This window comes from Bufo gargarizans, chromosome 2 (genome assembly GCF_014858855.1).
Source record: "Bufo gargarizans isolate SCDJY-AF-19 chromosome 2, ASM1485885v1, whole genome shotgun sequence".
In the NCBI taxonomy this organism is placed as follows: Eukaryota; Metazoa; Chordata; class Amphibia; order Anura; family Bufonidae; genus Bufo; species Bufo gargarizans.
Window position 1 is genome coordinate 98,338,022 of NC_058081.1, and position 21,106 is coordinate 98,359,127.

The window sequence follows — 21,106 nt, forward strand, 5'->3', positions numbered from 1 at the left end:
CTGGGCCTAAATTTATGACAATGGACTGTTGCAGTGGTGGCTGACGTGAAGCCTGATTCTCTGCTATGACATGCAGACTGATTCTCTGCTGACATGAAGCCAGATCCTCTGTTACGGGACCTCTCTCCTCTGCCTGTGTGTGTGCTGGGCCTAAATATATGCCAATGGACTGTTGCAGTGGTGGCTGACGTGAAGCCTCATTCTCTGCTATGACATGCAGACTGATTCTCTGCTGACATGAAGCCAGATTCTCTGTTACGGGACCTCTCTCCTCTGCCTGTGTGTGTGCTGGGCCTAAATATATGCCAATGGACTGTTGCAGTGGTGGCTGACGTGAAGCCTCATTCTCTGCTATGACATGCAGACTAATTCTCTGCTGACATGAAGACAGATTCTCTGTTACGGGACCTCCCTCCTCTGCCTGGGTGCTGGGCCTAAATATATGCCAATGGACTGTTGCAGTGGTGGCTGACGTGAAGCCTCATTCTCTGCTATGACATGCAGACTAATTCTCTGCTGACATGAAGACAGATTCTCTGTTACGGGACCTCTCTCCTCTGCCTGGGTGCCGGGGCCTAAATATCTGAGAATGGACTGTTCCAGTGGTGGGTGACGGGAAGCCAGATTCTCTGCTATGGAACCTCTCTCCAATTGATTTTGGTTAATTTTTATTTATTTTATTTTTATTTTAATTCATTTCCCTATCCACATTTGTTTGCAGGGGATTTACCTACATGTTGCTGCCTTTTGCAGCCCTCTAGCTCTTTCCTGGGCTGTTTTACAGCCTTTTTAGTGCCGAAAAGTTCGGGTCCCCATTGACTTCAATGGGGTTCGGGTTCGGGACGAAGTTCGGATCGGGTTCGGATCCCGAACCCGAACATTTCCGGGATGTTCGGCCGAACTTCTCGAACCCGAACATCCAGGTGTTCGCTCAACTCTAGTTTTGAAGCACCAGTCAGCGCATACATTAAAACTCTACTTAGAGCTGGTAGATCTGAGCTGTCTAATGAAAAATAAGCTACATGTGTGGAAAGTCTTCTGTGTAAACAAGTTAATAGTCAGATAATTATCTATTAAATTACTGATATTTGCAATCTCACAAAGCACAAGTTTTCATTTGCTCCCAGACAACATGGATGAAGCTCCAGTGACCTACTTTACACCGAAACATCAAATGACAATTTAAACTTTTTAATTCATGCCGAATCTTTTTTTATGAGATCTCAAAGCAGAAAAAATATATATTGACATTGTGCAGTTTAAAAATACAGCCTGGCAACAGCATGAATAACAGATATTATCCTCCAATCAGCATGCAATTAACGCAGGCTGTAATTACAGCAAATTGCACATTTGCTGCTTGTAGCTGTGATCTTTCCATATTGTGCAAGTTGAAATGCTTAGGTACATGATCTTAGTGAAATACCTTCTCCAGTTAATTCAGGTGGCCTGTTTGAAATCGCACCTCTTTCATACAATGATATCTTATATTCCTGTATCTATAGCCTACTTCACTATAAAGCCTGCATTACACCAGGCGACTGTCGTTCATTAGCGTTGAGCTGCCTGTATAATACTGCCGCTGATTACCCAATGAACAAGAAAATCCTCATTCATCTGGTAATCACAATCGTTTAGAGTTGAGCGGACACCTGGATGTTCGGGTTCGACGGGTTTGGACGAATTTCACAAAAAAGTTAGAGTTCGGGACCTGAACTTGACCCGAACTTGACCCCAAACCCGAACCCCATTGAAATCCATGGGGACACCAAATTGTGAGCACTAAAATGGCTCTAAAAATGTCATGGAAAGGGCTAGAGGGCTGCAAATGGCATCAAAATGTGGTTAAGAGCATGGCAAGTGCTCTGCAAACAAATGGTTTGGAAATGACTTTAAATAACATAAAATACGTCAAAATAAAAAATAATAGTCTAGATCTAGGAGGACAAGGTCCATATGGAGTAGGAGGTTGAGGAGGCAGTGGATGTGGCGGTGTAGGTGGAAGCGGCGGTGGAGGAGATAGCCTACACTGATTTTTGGTTTAAAATGTATTTTTATTTTTTTTAATTAGGGTACACCCGCAAAACATTGGGAAATATAACCTGTGATAACTCCCTCCAGTCGTGCTAAACAAATGTTCAGACAATACACTGGCTGCAGGGCAGGCCAGCACCCCCAAGGCGTAAAGGGCAAGCTCAGGCCATGTGCCCAATTTGGAGACCCAGAAGTTAAAGGGGGCAGACCCGTCATTCAGTACATGTAGGCGTGTGCACACATACTGCTCCACCATGTTGGTGAAATGCTGGTTTCCACATTTCGGCCATGCTAACCCTGCCTTTTGAGGAGCTGGTGGTGCCACAGCTGTGTTGGCGACCTCTTCCTCCTCCTCTGCCTTCGCCTTGTGCTTCCACTGTACCCCCGCTGTCAGGTGGGAATGCCAACAGCAGCGAATCTACCAGCGTGCGCTTGTACTCGCGCATCTTACGATCACGCTGCAGTGACGGAATTAAAGACGGTATGTTGTCCTTGTAATGCGGATCCAGCAGCGTCGCCACCTAGTAATCAGCACAAGTTAGAATGTGGGCAATTCGGAGGTCATTGCGGAGACAATGCAGCATGTAATCACTCATGTTGCCAGGCTGCCCAGAGGCAACGAAAAGCTGTCCACTGTGGGAAGTGTATCATCTGTGTCCTCTGTATCCCCCCCAGCCACGCACCAGTGATGGCCATGTGCTGGTCTGGGTGCCACCCTGCTGTGAACATGCTTCCTCCTCCTCCATCTCCTCATCCTCCACCTCGTCATCCTCCAGAATTGTGCCCTGGCTGGACAGTTGTGTACCTGGCGTTTGAGGGTGCAAGAACCCACCCTCAGAGGCACTTGTGAATGACTGGCCGGAAACCCTATGAAATGATCCCTCTTCCTCCTCCTCCTTCTGTGTCACATCCTCTTTCATCATCGCCAGCAGCGTTTTTACAAGGAGGCATAGAAGTGGGATTGTAACGCTGAGAACGGCGTTGTCGGCACTGACAATGTTAGTGGAGTACTCTAAACAGCACAACAAGGAACACAGGTCTCGCATGGAGGCCCAGTCATTGGTGGTGATGTGGTGCTGTTCCGCAGAGCGACTCACCCGTGCGTGCTGCAGCTGAAACTCCACTATCGCCTGCTGCTGCTCGCACCGTCTGGCCAGCATGTGCAAGGTGGAGTTCCACCTTGTGGGCACGTAGCATATGAGGTGGTGAGCGGGAAGGCCGAAGTTACGCTGCAGCGCTGACAAGCGAGCAGCAGCAGGGTGAGAACGCCAAAAGCGCGCACAGACGGCCCGCATTTTATGCAGCAGCTCTGACATATTGGGGTAATTTTTAAGGAACCTCTGCACCACCAAATTCAGCACATGCGCCAGGCAAGGGATGTGCGTCAAACTGGCTAGGCCCAGATCTGCTACGAGATTTCACCCATTATCGCACACCACCAGGCCGGCCTTGAGGCTCACTGGCACCAGCCACTCATCGGTTTGTTGTTGAAGGCTGTCCACAGCTCCTGCACGGTGTGGGGTTTGTCCCCCAAACAGATACGTTTTAAAACTGCCTGCTGTCGTTTACCCCTGGCTGTGCTGAAGTTAGTGGTGAAAGTGTTACACTGACCAGATGAGGAGCCAGTAGAGGATGAGGAAGCGGAGTAGGAGGAGGAAGCAACAGGAGGCAAACTGAAGCATCCTGCAATCTTCTGTGGTGGAAGGACATGCACCAAACTGCTATCCGCCTCAGGCCCAGCTGCCACTGCATTTACCCAGTGTGCTTTTATCGAGATATAACATCCCTGACCATGCTTACTGGACTAGTATCCGTAGTGAGGTGCACCTTGCCACAGATGGCATTGAGCAGTGCACACCTGATTTTGTCCCCCACTACGTTGTGCAGGGAAGGGATGGCACGACTGGAAAAGTAGTGGCGGCTAGGCATGACGTACTGTGGGATAAAAGTTATTTTTCTGGGTCACTGGGCTCAGGGCAGGGTAAAAAGATTGTGCACTGCACCCACAAAACAAAATCTAGGTAGATCGCTGAGTTAACAAGCGCTTCTGATTAAAGATTCTGTCCTATTCTCTCTCTCACAGCAGCAGCATCCTCCCCCTACACTAAGCACAGCAGAGTGACGTGCAGCGCTACATGACTCCAGCTTATATAGAGGCTGGGTCACATGCTGCACTGGCCAATTAGTAGGCATGGCTGTGATGGCTTCTAAGGGCACAGAGTTAAACGCTTGTTGATTGGCTGCTCTGCAGCCTTTTCAAAAAGCGCCATTAACTCGCCGAACACTGAACCTGAACCCAAACTTTTACTGAAATGTTCGGGTTCGGGGTCCAAAAATCCTAAAGTTTGGTACAAACCCGAACTTTACAGTTTAGGTTCACTCAACCCTACAATCTTTCATCAGATTTAAAAATCATCCCTTTGCTGGTGACAGATCATCACAACCTGCTGCTAGCAAACCATGATTCAGTATGGGAACAAGCAATGGCATTAGTTATCGCTCCTTCCCACACTGTGGAGGAGATCGTTACATGTAGCAGTGGTCTCCTCCACTGACAAGCAGGCGATTGTTATGAAGGAACACTTCCTTCCCGACAATCGTCTGCCTGTTTGCCTAGTGTAATACAGCCCTTAGACAATGATCGGTTGGTCATTGCAGTGCAATTCACTAATTACGGTCTGGTCAGGGTAAAATTTACGGCAGTAGTCATTAGTTATTCCAGTTAAAGGGAGTCTGTCACCTCTGTTTGGCATATACAGTGGTCCCTCAAGTTACAATATTATAGTGCTGCTCACTGTTATTGGCATCCCTTTTTTTTTTTTTCATATCATGTTACAATATCTTCAGAAATAAATGGAAATGTACCAAAGTTATATCCTCATGATTTTTTAATTAGTGGTCCAAAGTAATACAACAATAAATTATTGTTTTTCAACTTACATGTTGTAATTTCAACGAAGAAACAGAATAAGCAGCATGTGCAGCAATAAAGTTACCCCTAATTAATACTTGGTTGCACACCTTTTGGCATTGATGACTTCTTGCCCATGATGTGCTTCTTGCACTTCTCATCTGTTATTTTCTCCTACTCTTCCTTTGTAGTTTTTTCAAGCTCTTAGGGCTCTTTCACACCTGCGTTATTGTCTTCCGGCATAGAGTTCCGTCGTCGGGGCTCTATGCCGGAAGAATCCTGATCAGGATTATCCTAATGCATTCTGAATGGAGTGAAATCCGTTCAGGATGCATCAGGATGTCTTCAGTTCCGGAACGGAACGTTTTTTGGCCGGAGAAAATAGCGCAGCATGCTGCGCTTTTTGCTCCGGCCAAAAAAACTGAAGACTTGCCGCAAAGCCGGATCCGGAATGAATGCCCATTGAAAGGCATTGATCCGGATCCGGCCTTAAGCTAAACGTCATTTCGGCGCATTGCCGAATACGACGTTTAGCTTTTTTAGAGTGGTTACCATGGCTGCCGGGACGCTAAAGACCCGGCAGCCATGGTAAAGTGTATCGGGGAGCGGGGGAGCAGCATACTTACCGTCTGTGCGGCTCCCGGGGCGCTCCAGAGTGACGTCAGGGCGCCCCAGGCGCATGGATGACGTGATCGCATGGCACGTCATCCATGCGCATGGGGCGCTCTGACGTCATTCTGGAGCGCCCCGGGAGCCGCGCGGATGGTAAGTATACCGCTCCCCTGCTCCCCGCTCCTACTATGGCAACCAGGACTTTAATAGCGTCCTGGCTGCCATAGTAACACTGAACGCATTTTGAAGACGGATCCGTCTTCAAATGCTTTCAGTACACTTGCGTTTTTCCGGATCCGGCGTGTAATTCCGGCAAGTGGAGTACACGCCGGATCCGGACAACGCAAGTGTGAAAGAGGCCTTAAATGTTTGCAGGGTTCATTTTCCCAATGACAGATTTCAGCTCACCCCAAAGATCATGATTCATTGCTGGCCATTTTAAAATTGTACACTTTTTCTTTTCCAACCATTCCTGTGTACTTTTGGATGTGTGCTTTCTTACATTTTGCTCTAAAATCTCTTGATAATTCTCTGATTTCATAATTCCTGTGATACAGTCAACGCCTCCAGTACCAGACGCAGCAAATCAACCCCAAAGCATTACGGTTCCTCCACCAGGATTAACTGTTGGTAGGGTGTTCTTTTCCTTATAAGATACATTGCGCCATCTTTAAAAAAACTGTTGCTTTGCATTGCCAAAAAGCTTGATTTTTGTTTCACCTGTCCACAGAGCATTTTCCCAGAAGATTGTGGTTTGTCAAGGTACTCTTTAGCAAAGATCAGTCGTTCCTTTTTATGTATTTTCTTCAGCAATGGTTTCTTCCTTGGCCTTCGCCCATAAAACTCTGCTTGGTTTAATGTGCTGTGTATGGTACTTGTTGAAACCATAACCCCAGACTGTTCCAGGTTGGCCTTCAAGCCTTCAAGCCTTTGGATATTTTACATGGTGTTTTTTCCACCATTCACACCAACCTTTGAAGACATCTCTTGTCAATTTTCCCCTTTCCCCATATCCAGGGAGGTTCTTGCTCGGGAAACTTCTTAATAACATTACACACTGTTGAATCTGGCATACCATGGTCTTTAGATATGGCCTTATACCTTTGGAAGTCTTGTGTTCTGATGTCCTCAGACAGCTCCTTTGTCTTCACCATTGTGACAAAGGAACAGGGCCTAACATGTGGCTTTTTTAAACACTGAAGTCATCATTCATTAGCTAATTCATGTCACATGGGCACCGACAATTCATCAAAGGTGCTTCTCATTTGCGATTTACCACAGGCGAGTCAAAATGTTCCCATGCTAATTGAATGTAAATGGTGCCAATACCAGTGTCACATGAAGCTTTAGGTTCTTCAATTTTCCCCTCTTATTGTTTTTTTTTTTTAAATTGTTGTTTATCATTTGCTTTTTTTGTATTTAACATGAGTGCTCTATAAAAGCTGTTTCACTTAATTAATTCAGGAGATATTCCAAATTATGCACTTAAACTTCATGGGTGCCAAAAATGATGAGCAGGACTCTAATTGGTTCTGGGACAACTATTGTATGTTGAAACCATTGTAGCATTGAAACCATAACTCTATGGAAAACCAGTAATTGGCCCAAAAATGTAATCTCAGAATAAGAAAATATGAAGTTTTAAGAAAAAATAAGCAGATAACCAAGACACATAAAGCAATTAAATTAGTAAATTAGACAAGAACCAATGCTAGAAGCTGTAAATAAGTTTATATGGTGAGGGCATGAGCTTCTTTAGGGTTTTGAATAATACATACTGTAGATGTACCTGGAAAATATAACTGAGTCGCCACTCAACTGATGTCCAAAGGAGAAGCTCATCCTGGCACAGACAGGGGCAGTACAGAACATTTAGTACCACAGAGGAGTTACTAGACAACCAATAAAGTTGTTTTACCAGTGAAATGGCCATGTTGATTGGATGGATTTGAGTCTGAGACATGATATATTAACTCTAGTTTGAACTTATTGTAGTCTAGAAAAGACCAATGTATGTTGAAAATATTATATTCTGAGGTCATTGTATCTTGAGAGATCACTGTATATAAATGCTAAAGTACTTTTGTGCATTACAACATTGTTCAATCAATACCATTGGTTGCCAGTATCTCAAACTACTCAAGCCTACTTCTACTTTTGATCATTCCCCTTTGTGCTCCCAAGTGCTTCCCCTCTGTTTGCAATGTCACTGATACCCTGTTCCCCAACATCACAGAGCTGCTGCATCCAAATCTCACAAACTAAAGACATCATTAAAGATGGCACAAATGCAGCATACTGTGATGCTTATGCTCAGAATATATATTTTACTGGACAGGCACAAGCAAATTGCCAGTCTACGACTGCACACAATTTGGATGCAGCAGTTCATTGAAGTTGCAGGCAAAGGTGAAGGAGATTGGTGATGTTGCATGAAGAAGGTATGGGTTTCTGAGCACAACAGGGAGGAACTTGAACCGAGAGAGGAGGCAGGCTTGTTTTTTTTTTTTAAAGACTGAAAAAGCCCACCTGGGCACTTGGTGCCTCATTCAGAAATCCATCAAATTTATTTTTCTGGTGATCAGAAAATGGTCATAAAAGTACCAAAGATTTGGTTTGATATGGTTTGAAAAATGTTGCAATGCACAACAATATTTTAGCATTAGTTATATATGCTAAATATAGATGACAGACTACCTTTGATTTTTACTGGTTGTTGACCATTCCTGAGAAGCACGGTGTGTTTATTGGTTAACATCATAGCACTGGGCTAGAATCCAAGAAAGGGAAATGTTTGCATGGAGTATACTGAACATAAAGTCGTGGTCATGTGCATCCATGGAAACTTAAAATACTATCCCAACTTAGCTCTGTAAGTTGCTACATATCAAACAGTTACGGACGTCCGTTTACCATCCGCAAATCGATAGTCTGGTTGAATGTTTTAATAAAACATTAAAAACCATGTTAAAGAGGACCTTTCACTAGTTTAAAAACTAAAAACTAACTATATCAGTGGGCAGAGCAGCGCCCAGGGGTCCCCCTGCACTTACTAGTATGTCTGGGCGTCGGTCCGTTCGCCCGGTATAGGCTCCGGTGTCTGCAGCTCCCTCTGTTGTACTGGGCGGAGATTTTGTATTAGGGTTGTCCCTTGCTGCAGCGCTGGCCAATCGTAGCGCACAGCTTATAGCCCGGGACTCCCAGACATACTAGTAAGTGCAGGGGGACCCCTGGGCGCCGCTCTGCCCACTGATATAGTTAGTTTTTAGTTTTTAAACTAGTGAAAGGTCCTCTTTAAAAAGAGTGGTGTCTAAAGATGAGAAGTACTGCCCTATCTCATGTTCACTGTGTGAGAGGTGCCCCAGGCTCTACTGGGTTCTTGCCCTTCGAATTGCTATATGGCAGATATTCTTGAGGTTTGTTGGGTTATTTTTTCCATTTGTCACACAGTGTTTGATAAAGGTCCTTTGACCGAAACGTCACATTTGGTGAAGTTGCCTTGCAAAATAAAAAGTCTGAACTGAAGTTTTCAAAGAGTGCTGTTGTTTATTTCATTAAAGAGAAAACTGCCTTCATCACACTGGAGGGGCTATATCAGTGCAAGGTGTTACCTTTGGTCTGCATGGCGCCCCTGCCACCTTTCAAAGGCTAACGTCCACATTGTCGGTACGCTTCAACATACCTGGACGATATCGGTACTGGGAAAGTCACCTACCCAAAGTACAGGCTGTAGTGGACTCCCTTAGGAATGTTGGGCTAACCTCTAACCTCAAAAAATGCGTGATAGGGTTAGAGGAGACTATGTACCTGGGGTATGTCATTGGGCACGGAGTTATCAAATCTCAATTGAACAAAAAAGAGGCAATTCGTAATTGACCCAGACCTATCACCACTAGGCAAGTAAAGTCGTTCCTAGGAATGGTGGGCTATTACATGAGGTTTGTTACCCACTTTGCTACAGTGGCCACACCATTGACAGGACTCTTGAAGGGACGCAGGTCGGTGATGGTTCGCTCGGATGATCAGACGGAAGAGGCGTTCTCCGCTTTGAAGTCTGCCGTATGTGGTTTTGGTAATGCCCGACTTCAAACGGGAATTCGTAGTACAGACAGACGCCTTTGAAGTAGGACTCGGTGCGGTACTGTCTCAGGAAGTCAATGGGGAGGAGCACCCCATTGAATTCCTAAGCCGCAAGCTTCCCCAGCCGAAACCAAGTACAGTATAGTGGAGAGAGAATGCCTGGCTATCAAGTAGGCACTCGAATCTCTCCGCTACTATTTGTTGGGGAGAAATTTCTGCCTGGTGACTGACCAATCCCCTCTCAAGTGGATTAGCTAGGCCAAAGAGAAAATGCCAGAGTCACCAGGTGGTTCCTATCCTTACAGGACTTTAAGTTCTCTGTCCCGGGTATACTGTATAGCATATGTTCACCACCTCTGGGTTGAACTAAGGGGGAGGTATGTAAGAAGGTACAAGGAATTATCTTGGATGATAGGTACAGACGTGGACAAAATTGTTGGTACCCTTTGGTCAATGAAAGAAAAAGTCACAATGGTCACAGAAATAACTTTAATCTGACAAAAGTAATAATAAATTAAAATTCTATAAATGTTAACCAATGAAAGTCAGACATTGTTTTTCAACCATGCTTCAACAGAATTATGTAAAAAAATAAACTCATGAAACAGGCATGGACAAAAATGATGGTACCCCTAGAAAACACAGAACATAATGTGACCAAAGGGACATGTTAATTCAAGGTGTGTCCACTAATTAGCATCACAGGTGTCTACAACCTTGTAATCAGCCATTGGGCCTATATATATGGCTCCAGGTAATCACTGTGTTGTTTGGTGATATGGTGTGTACCACACTCGACATGGACCAGAGGAAGCAAAGGAAAGAGCTGTCTCAAGAGATCAGAAAGAAAATTATAGACAAGCATGTTAAAGGTAAAGGCTATAAGACCATCTCCAAGCAACTAGATGTTCCTGTGAGTACAGTTGCACATATTATTCATAAGTTTAAGATCCATGGGACTGTAGCCAACCTCCCTGGACGTGGCCGCAGGAGGAAAATTGATGACAAATCTAAGAGACGGATAATCCGAATGGTAACAAAAGAGCCTAGAAAGACTTCTAAAGAGATTCAAGGTGAACTTCATGCTCAAGGAACATCAGTGTCAGATCGCACCATCCGTCGTTGTTTGAGCCAAAGTGGACTACATGGGAGACGACCAAGGAGGACACCATTGTTGAAAACGAATCATAAAAAAGCAAGACTGGAATATGCCAAACTACATGTTGACAAGCCACAAAGCTTCTGGGAGAATGTCCTGTGGACAGATGAGACAAAAATCGAAGTTTTTGCCAAGGCACATCAGCTGTATGTTCACAGACGAAAAAATGAAGCATATCAAGAAAAGAACACTGTCCCTACTGTGAAACATGGAGGAGGCTCTGTTATGTTCTGGGGCTGCTTTGCTGCGTCTGGCACAGGGTGTCTTGAATCTGTGCAGGGTACAATGAAATCTCAAGACTATCAAGGAATTCTAGAGAGAAATGTACTAGCCAGTGTCAGAAAGCTTGGTCTCAGTCGCAGGTCATGGGTCTTGCAACAGGACAATGACCCAAAACACACCGCTAAAAACACCCAAGAATGGCTAAGAGGAAAAAATTGGACTATTCTAAAGTGGCCTTCTATGAGCCCTGACCTCAATCCTATTGAGCATCTTTGGAAGGAGCTGAAACATGCAGTCTGGAAAAGGCACCCTTCAAACCGGACACAACTGGAGCAGTTTGCTCATGAGGAGTGGGCCAAAATACCTGCTGAGAGGTGCAGATGTCTCATTGACAGTTACAGGAAGCGTTTGATTGCAGTGATTGCCTCAAAAGGTTGCGCAACAAAATATTAAGTTAGGGGTACCATCATTTTTGTCCATGCCTGTTTCATGAGTTTATTTTTTTACATAATTCTGTTGAAGCATGGTTGAAAAACAATGTCTGACTTTCATTGGTTAACATTTATAGAATTTTAATTTATTATTACTTTTGTCAGATTAAAGTTATTTCTGTGACCATTGTGACTTTTTCTTTCATTGACCAAAGGGTACCAACAATTTTGTCCACGTCTGTATGTGTCACCGAGGTTCCTGGCCTCAGTGGAGTAATAGCCAGTTTTCATGTGTCAGCAGAAGTTGCCGTTTGACACTTTGCTATTTAGTATGGCTGTAAATAGCTGATTCGGGACAGCTCTTACTGAGAGTAGTCAAGGTGCTGGGTGGGTAACTACTCCCCACGTTTCAGGCTGGGTTTTGTCAGGCCTATAAAAAACAGCTAGCAGTCTCAGGTGTGGGGAATTATCTCTCTCTCACTTTGGAGCTCTGGAAAAATCTGTGCCGGGATCTGAGCCTTGTGCCAGGTTGGAGGTCTGAATCCGGGATGACTGCTCTGTTCTGAGCTATGTCGGTCAGGTGTGGATTAACACCCAGGACAAAAGGTGACTGTTTTGTTTTTTAGCTATCTGGGTGTGAACTAACACCATTACTACAAATGAACTGTCGTATTGTTGAAAACAAGTGTGAATAAACACTGAAGTTTTTGAGTTCTAAACTGGTCTTTGCCTCTATACTGCATCCGCTTGTCCTGACTACCAGAGCGAGTACCCACAATAGTGTGTGGACTCTCATTGCAGTCCTTGGTGGCCATTTGGCGCCGGGGGTGGTGTGGAGTGGGCCCGGCATGCATGTTGGTACCTGCTTTCCTATTGGCACCAACAAAAGACAGAAATTAAAGCGGGCCCAGCATGCATGTGGAACCTACACTTGCTGAACTATATGATAGCCGTTATGGCACATAACATAGAATTTAGTGTTAGGAACCCGTCTAACTAGAGATCGACTTGACGTGCGGCAGACGGGCTCAAATAATTTTGTACAAAATGATTTGCCAAGCATCTCTAACTTATTAGTATAGCATTTGCAAGTGTGACACAATTTTGTAGTTTATTTGGTTTGCAGTGAGCTGTTGCATTGTATATCTTGTTTAACAGTCTTGTTCTCAGCCATAGCAACGTGCTCCTGCTCTTTGGGATGTGCTGACTGACCCCCTTTTTCCTTTGCAGTTTGCACTGGAGGTGTGGCTGCCTCCCCAGCCGTGCACTCCTAATCAGCTTGTCTGCCCCATCGGCTGATTTTAACTAGTGTGAGTATATAGCTTGGCCTGCTCCCCCTCACTCACTGAAGCCATCTGGCACCAGGAGAGATATAGTGTGTGGACTCTCATTGCAGTCCTTGGTGGCCATTAGACGCCGGGAGTGGTGTGGAGTGGGCCCGGCATGCATGTTGGTACCTGCTTTCCTAGGATATAATGGAGGCCATTTTGGCACCAAAAAAATGACAGAAATTAAAGGGGGCCCAGCATGCATGTAGTATCTACACTTGCTGAATTATATGATAGCCGTTATGGCACATAACAGATAGAATTTAGTGTTAGGAACCCGTCTAACGTGCGGCAGACGGGCTGAAATAATTTTGTGCAAAATAATTTGCCAAGCATCTCTAACTTATTAATATAGCATTTGCAAATGTGATGCAAATTTGTACTTTATTTGGTTTGCAGTGAGCCGTTGCATTGTATGTCTTGTTTAACAGTCTTGTTCTCAGCCATAGCAACGTGCTCCTGCGCTTTGGGATGTGCTGACTAAAAGAACTGTACAAGAAAGATGGTTTGCATCTTTCTCTCAAGGGAACGAATATCCTCAGTGAACAGTTCCAAGTATTTGTTAAGGAGCATTTAAACTAGGAAAGGGGGGAAAAAGGGTGATAATACAGCAGTCCGACTGACCCCGGAACAATGCCAGAAGATGCCAGTAGCACATAGGTTAAGAAATGACAAGTTCAGAGTCTAGTCTACAAATGCTTGCAGTTTAGGGAATAAGATCAATGAACTTGACGCTATAATGGCATCTGAGAATATAGATTTAGTGGCTGTTACTGAGACGTGGTTCAATGGAAGTAATGACTTGGATATAACAATACCAGGGTTCTCTCTATATAGGAAAGATAGAGAAGGCAAGAAGGTCGAGGGGTGGCCCTGTATGTGAAAGATAGCATAAAATCTAATTTAATATAAGTTAGCGAGACCAATTTAGAGTCAGTTTGTGTTACCTTGCAGCTTGATAATCATAAGGTAAATCGTGTAGGAGTGATATATAGACCACCTAGCCAAGTCAAAGAATTAGATGATCTACTAGTTAAGGAAATAGCTAAAATGACATTGAAGGGGGGAGTTATCATTATGGGAGACTTTAATCTTCCTGATGTAAACTGGAAAACCAAAATAGCTAGTTCTGCCAGGAGTACAGATATTCTAAATCTCCTACTGGGATTATCTCTACAGCAAGTAGTTGAGGAGCCAACCCAGAAGGAGGTCATTTTAGATTTAGTATTCACAAATGGGAATTTGGTATATGATATTACTGTAGTGCAAAGCTTGGGATCTAGTGATCACCAGTCAGTGTGGTGTGACTGAGTCACACCACACAAAAACAAAAGTTTTAGATTTTAGAAAAACTGACTTTTCTCAAATTAGATTAGTGGTATACGAGTCCCTATCAGATTGAAACAGTTTCATTGGAGTCCAGAAGAAATGGGACTACTTAAAAGTGGCACTATTGAAGGCAACAGAAAATTGCATTAGGCTTGTCAGTAAAAGCAAAAAAAGGAAGAGACCACTGTGGTACTCAGTAGAAGTGGCCAAAATTATTCAAAACAAAAAGATAGCATTTAGTAATTATAAAAAATAAAAAATGAGGATGACAGGCAAATTTATAAGATTAGGCAGAGATAGGCCAAACAAATTATAAGAGCTTCTAAAGCACAGGCAGAAGAGACATTAGCTCAGTCAGTGAAAAAAGGCGATAAGACATTCTTCAGATACATAAATGAAAAAAGGAAACTTAAACAAGGAATTACCAAATTAAAAACAAAAGAAGGAAGGTATATGGAATAAGATAAAGAACTAGCTGACTGCCTCAATGAAAGCTTCTGTTCAATTTTTACAAAGAGAAATGAAGGAAAAGGACCTCAGTTAGGAAGGAAGATTAATGAATCTTTTTGATGCATGTGTCTTTACAGAGGAAGAGGTTCTAAGTCAGCTAATAAAAGAGCTCAGCGGTGAACTAGCAAAACCATTAACAGATTTATTTAGCCAATCACTGGTAACATTAATCGTCCCAGAAGATTGGAAATTAGCGAATGTTGTGCCCATTCACAAGAAAGGTAGTAGGGAGGAATCGGGCAACTATAGGCCAGTAAGCCTGACATCAATAGTGGGGAAACTAATGGAAACCATACTTAAGGAGAGGATTGTGGAACATCTAAAATCCCATGGATTGAAAGATGAAAAACGGCATGGGTTTATTTCAGGGAGATCATGCCAAACTAATCTTATTGATTTTTTTTATTGGGTGACTAAAATAATAGATGGTGGAGGTGCAGTAGACATCGCTTATCTAGACTTTAGTAAGGCTTTTGATACTGTCCCACATAGAAGGCTTATCAATAAATTGCAGTCTTTGGACTTGGACTCCCATATTGTTGAATGGATTAGGCAGTGGCTGAGGGACAGACAACAGAGAGTTGTAGTCAATGGAGTATATTCAGACCATGGTCTTGTTACCAGTAGTGTTGAGCGCGAATATTTGAATATCAATTTTTTTTCGCGAATATTGGCACTTCGCTAATTTGCGAATATTTCGAATATTTCAAATATAGTGCTATAAATTCGATATTTCGAATATTCTTTTTTTTTTGTTTCCCACTTCCGTAAAGTTGTTCTTACCTGTCCTTAGGATTCCTGGCTGCTCCAGTCAGTGCCCGTTGCCGCTTCTGCCGACTTCCGTGCTCATGGAGCGTCCCCATCACCATGGGAACGTCTCCATATACTAGAATGTACTGTCGGATTTGAGAATTACGTTAAAATCGCAATTCGATTAATTCAAGTTCTAATAATCGAATTGCGATTTCAACTTAACACTGCTACTGTATATTCCATATTCGTTAATTCTAGCCTAATATGGAATATAGCAGTGCTAAGTTGAAATCACAATTCAATTAATTCAAGTTATAATAATTGAATTGCGATTTCAACTTGGACCTGGTTTACTATGGTTGGCTTGGTAGAACTAGCGAATATGATGAATGTATTCGTCATATTCCACAAAACAAAGATAACGAATGTATTCGTCATATTCCACAAAACGAAGATAACAAAGTATTCTGCATCTTCGTTTTAGCTACCTATTCATCAACTTCGCTAATTCTAGCAATCATATAGGAAAGTTTACTATAGAGACAGCTTAATTCGCAAGTTTAATTCGCTATGCGATTATATTATTTTGCTTTTTTTTTATAAATAGAATAATTATAATAATTATCAGGTATTATAATTATAAAAAAAAAAAAGAAAAGTAATAAAATCGCATAGCGGCTGTCTCTATAGTAAACTTTCCTATATGATTGCTAGAATTAGCGAAGTTGATGAATAGGTAGCTAAAACGAAGATGGAGAATACTTCGTTATCTTCTTTTTGTGGAATATATAACGAATACATTTGTCATATTCGCTAATTCTACCAAGCCAACCATAGTAAACCAGGTCCAAGTTGAAATCACAATGCGATTAATTTAACTCGAAAGTAATCGCATGGCGATTTCAACTTAGCAATGCTATATTCCATATTCGTTAATTCTAGCCTAATAAGGAATATAGCAGTGCTAAGTTGAAATCGCAATTCGATTATTATAACTTGAATTAATCGAATTTCGATTTCAGCTTAGCACTGCTATATTCCATATTAGGCTAGAATTAACAAATATGGAGCATAGCAGTGCTAAGTTGAAACCGAAATTCGATTATAATAACTTTAATTAAATCGCATTGCTATTTCAATAGGAGAGTAGCCTTTAAGTTAAAATCGCAATACGCGATTATTTAAATCGCATATTAATCGCGATAACTAGAATAATGACGAATATTCTATTTCGACGAATATAAAATGAATATTCTATCGAATATTTGTGAATTTCATCGAAATCGAATATGGCACCTGCCGCTCATCACTGGTTACCAGTGGGGTACCTCAGGAATCTGTTCTGGGACCCATATTGTTTAATATCTTTATCAGCGAAATTGCAGAAGGCCTCAATGGTAAGGTGTGTCTTTTTGCTGATCTTCAATTGCTATACTTCCCCTTTAAGAGCAGGGATATGGTGTGTTAAACAACATTCACTACTACTGATGTCCTTTTGGACTAAATTACACCTATTTTTCCTGCACCTACCTACTTAACTAAGACTTAACTTTTAATCGTTATTATTAAATATTACTGGTGTAAATAGCTTAGTTAAAACATCCAGTAATCACTGGCCTTTATATGTCACTTGAAACCACCTTATCTAGATTGTCACCTGACTAGGTAACCCTTTTGCTGGGTTTGTACAACCAGGCTGTGCGCTGCCTGTGTATTATATAGGCACTGTGTGATTCATGTGATTCATTTTTTATGTGCTACTAGGCCACAGTGATTATCTGCTTTAAAATCAGAGCTTCACCCTGCCCCCCGACATGTTTTGCCGTATCACGGCATCTTCAGGGGTTAGGGCAGAGTGTGAGGTCTCACACTCTGCCCTAACCCCTGAAGACGGCGTGATACAGCGAAACATCCTTTTTTTATTTATTTTTTATTTGATTGTCTTTATTAATTAATATATCAAAACATTACAGAATAAAGAAAAAAATACAGTTCCCCCCCAACCCCCCCCCCTCCCCCCCTGCCTGTGGTGCGTCAAAATAGAACCCCTATAAATAAAACAGTTTGACCTCAACTAATCAATCCTCCAACCACCCCATATCTTAATCCACTGATCCTCAACTTCCCTCTGTTTGTACATAATTTTCTCATAATTTTTTACCTTATCAATTAAATTTATCCGTGTATTTATATCTGGAGTGAATCGAGCAAACCAGGTCCGACTGACCAGAACCAGAACTCTAGCCAACATCAATATTCTGCTCAGGAAGATCTTTTGATACTTGTGATTATTTAATTTGGAAAGATCATTAAGCACAAATACTTGTGGTTCAAAAGGGATTCGAACTTTTAGTTTATACATAATACAATTATTAATACTATTCCAGTAGTTTATAAGTTCTGGACAAGTCCATATCATATGAAGAAAGTCCGCTCCTACAGTGTCGCATTTAGGGCAGTTAGACGTGTCTCTTAACCCACATTTATTCATCCATAGGGGAGTAATATATAATCTATGGCAAATATAAAATTGTATTAGAACATGGTTGAAGTTCTGGGATAGTGAGACTAAGTTCCCAAAAATATTCTCCCACCCTTCTATTTGTAAATTTGGACAATCCACCTCCCACGCTTTTTGTCCTGGTGACTGTGTATCACTAAACCGTGCCTTAAGTAATAACTTATATATATTTGAAATATTTATTCTAGACAGTGTACCCCCTACCCAATCATTCAAAAAGATGAATTATCTATATCCAACACCCGTTTATCATCCAAACTGGATAGTACTGAGCGCAATTGAAAATACCTAAACCATGAAAGGTTTCTTATATTATGTGTCATCTCTATAAATGGTTTAATTTCTCTATCTTTAACTACCTGTGAGATATATAGAATTTTATTCTTCTGCCAAAATGTGTCAGCTGCAATCTCATCTAGCCTTTGTAAATACAAATTATGCCAGAGGGGCGTAAATGTGAGTGAACCCTTAACCTTCAACCATGTCCTACTTGTAGCCCACACTTTCAGGAGTAATTTTATAGTCTCTCTGTAGCCTCGCTCATAACTCTTCAATAGACCAGATTCCAACAAGGTAAAAATATTATTGTGGGCATGGCTAGTTACCAACTTCCCCAGCAATGCACTGTTCTCTGATTCATAGCACATCAATAACTGGGCTGCAATAAAGTACCCTTTAAAGTAAGGGAGATTTAGACCCCCACACTCCACTGATTTGTACAAATATTCCAGCTTTATTCGAACTCGCTTTCTTCCCCATATTAAATCATTAATTATTCTTTCCATGAGTTTAAAATATTTATCTTGTATCCAGATAGGTGTATTCCTGAGCACGTAAAGAAATTGTGGTAGTATCACCATTTTAACTAGTGAAACTCGGTCAGCTCTAGATAGGGGAAGTCTCAGCCAGATCCCTATTTTAGCTCTAGTCTTTACCATTATGGGGATCAAATTAAGTTGTACAAAATTTTCAACCCGAGGCGATATAGTCAAACCCAAGTATTGGAAAGTGTCAACAATGTCTAACTGTGTCACAAGAACCTCTTTCTGTGGCAGGGGGTCTATTGGCATCAAGCTGGTCTTGGCCCAGTTTATAAGAAGACCAGACACCTCACCAAATGCTTTAACCATTTGAATAATCCTAGGAAGAGTAATTTCCGTATGGTCTATGAAAAACAAAACATCATCCGCATATAAGGAGATACGGTCTTGTACTCCTAACGTACCAAATCCTTTAACCTGATCATCCTGCCTGATGGCCATCGCAAGGGGTTCGATATAGATATCGAATAACAAGGGGGATAGTGGACAGCCCTGCCGCGTGCCTCTATTTAAGTCAATACTACTACTCAGGATTCCATTAAGACTCAATTTTGCCCTTGGAGATCTATACAGTAGCTTAAGAGTACGTATAAACTTTTCCCCAAAGCCCATCCTTGCGAGAACCTTCCAGAGGAAGCGCCACTCCACCCTGTCAAAGGCCTTAGAGGCATCCAATGACAGGATGGAGCGAGCGGTCCCCCCAGGGGCCTGAATATTAGAAAAAAGCCGATGTAAATTATGATGTGTGCCCTTGTTCTGAATAAAGCCACTCTGATCCGGATGGACAATAGAGGAAATGACCCTAGAAAGCCTTGTAGCCAGGACCCTCGCAAGAAGCTTTACATCTGCATTAAGCAGTGAGATTGGTCTATAAGATTCCAAATCTAAAGGGTCCTTGCCTTTTTTTGGAATTAATATTATTATAGCCTCCATCATTGAATCTGGCAGCTTCCCATCCTCCATTGATTCAGCAAAGACCTCCAGCAGTCTGGGAAGAATGCAATCCCTATATTTACTATAAAATTCATATGGAAGCCCATCTGAACCAGGAGTGGAGTTAGCTGAACATAGTTTAATAGCTCCCTCAAGTTCCTGAATTGAGACCTCTAGTTCAAGTGCTCTCTTTTGCGTCTCAGTAATAGTTGGAAAGATGATCCTATCCAAATAGAAATCTATCTTATCATCTGTGATGTTAGAATCGGCTTTATACAGATCAAGGAAATAATCAACAAAGGCCTTCTCCACCGGGCCCTGACTAGTGACCATCCTACCATCAATCAATCGAACCTTATCTATATGTTTTTTGGGTTGTTGACTTGAAATTACTCTGGACAAGAATTTACCGGGTCGCCCTGACTCGGTAAAATATTTTTGCCCTTTAAAGAAAAGGCTCTGTTGGGCCTTATCCAATAAAAACTTAGCATATATTTGTGTGGCTCTTTGCATATTTCCCCTGTTCTCCTCCGTCCTGTTCATGTGAAAGGATTCTATCGCCAGCGCTACACGTTCTTCTAGATTTTTCAGTTTTTTCCCGTACTCCCTTCTAAGGTTCGCAATGTTACTAACCATCAATCCCCTCATATACACCTTAAAAGTATCCCATACCACTTGAATTTTTGCTGAGCCATAGTTATTTATCCCAGAATCGGCCAATTTCATTTTGGATTATTTCATGTGTCTTTATGACTGATAGCCAATAAGGATTTAGTCTAAAAGGAGGTTTTGGTGTATATCTTTCCTGAGATAAGCAGAGTTCAAGTAATAGCGGAGAGTGATCCGATATTGACCTCGTTTCATATTTCATTCGCTTTACCAATTTCACATGTTTACTACTTATCAGTGCAAGATCTATTCTGGACATCGATTTACCTGCTTTACTAAAACATGAAAAAGCCCTTTTCCCCTGTCCCAGATATTCCCAAGCATCTTCAAATCCAGCCTCCAGGCAAAACCGTGCCAGGGGAGACCCCTGGACCGGACTGTCACTCCTGACACTCGTAGAGACCCTATCACGTACAGGATCAATGACACAGTTAAAGTCGCCAATAATCAGTGTTGGACACTCTGGCCATTTATCCATAAATAATAACAGAGAGTTAAGGACCGAAAAGGAAAATGGCGGTGGAATATAGACAAAGGCCAAAATACATATCTTCCCCCTTAACCTACAATATAAAAAAATAAATCTCCCCTGTTGGTCGACAGAGGATGCCTCACAAACGAAATCAGTAAGTCTATGTATCAAAACAGTAACACCTCTCGAGTAATTAGAGAAGGTAGAGTGATAAGTGTGCGCAGACCATCCCCTGTCGACCACTCTAGAGGTCTCCTCAGTGAGGTGGGTCTCTAGCAGACATACTATTGCTGGTAAATGGACCTGAGTCAAGTCAAAAAC